This window comes from Penaeus monodon, chromosome 34, assembly GCF_015228065.2.
Source record: "Penaeus monodon isolate SGIC_2016 chromosome 34, NSTDA_Pmon_1, whole genome shotgun sequence".
Classification (NCBI taxonomy): domain Eukaryota; kingdom Metazoa; phylum Arthropoda; class Malacostraca; order Decapoda; family Penaeidae; genus Penaeus; species Penaeus monodon.
This window is the reverse complement of record NC_051419.1, coordinates 33,079,348-33,079,875: the sequence shown is the minus strand read 5'-3', so window position 1 is coordinate 33,079,875 and position 528 is coordinate 33,079,348.

Below are 528 nucleotides of genomic sequence, written 5' to 3'. Positions count from 1 at the left end.
CGTTAACATGAACTTCAGCTTAAGCCTGCAAATACGATTTTCCCGTGACGTCACTATGCCTGCAATATGCCGGCGCTTCCACTCCGAAAGTAAGTAAATAATTCCGGGCATTGAGCGTTGAACTTGACCGCGAGTCGATACGCTTCGGAAAGCTATAGCCATTCCAGTTGTTATTTTTTAAAGGACATTTCAATATTCCCGGAGAACTGCAGAGAACTTTAGTTTGCGGTGAGTAATAAAAAGTGATAATGCGAAGTTAGTAAATGGATAAATGGTAAAGAAATTAATGAAACGTTGTTGCTATTATTTCTGCAACGTTTCTGTTCGTGTGTATAGTCTGGAAGTGAACGTTTGAATTTCCCAAAATGATATAAAAAAGACAAATAAATTGCTATTGCTCTTGGTAATCAAAACGCTTTATTTAGTAAATATAACATAACAGAAATTTTAATCAGTTCTGTTTCTTCGACTAATTAGTTCATGAAAAAATAACCACATTTCTCCTTATTCCTATCTCTGTCTGTTTGC